This window comes from Dinoponera quadriceps, unplaced genomic scaffold (assembly GCF_001313825.1).
Source record: "Dinoponera quadriceps isolate SergipeBrazil2010 unplaced genomic scaffold, ASM131382v1 scaffold2392, whole genome shotgun sequence".
NCBI classification, from domain to species: Eukaryota; Metazoa; Arthropoda; class Insecta; order Hymenoptera; family Formicidae; genus Dinoponera; species Dinoponera quadriceps.
In genome coordinates, this window is record NW_014556584.1 from 2,541 (window position 1) to 2,903 (window position 363).

A 363-nucleotide genomic window follows, 5' to 3' on the forward strand; every position below is an offset into this window, starting at 1 on the left:
CTAAGGGATAAGCGAACGATTCCGATCGGAAACCTTCCCGAATCGAGCATTGGTCATGTAATTTTTCCTTAGGACGGAAAAATGGAATGTTTACAAATTACAAAATATACATGTGTTTCACGAATTCACGCTAAGGGAGAGAATTCCTGGTGAACCTCGAGGGGCCATAAATCTTCCCCTCCTTCAGAGAAATGTTCCTCAAGGTTCTCAGGAGGAATTTAATCTTCCGTACGATATTATAGTGTCATGCGAGCGAATGAGTAAATAAATAATGTATCTTGCTGTACGAGTCGCATCGTAAATAATAATCGCGAGCACCGTCGAAATGATTTACGCGCCATCGGCGTCTTGCGTTTTCGAGGA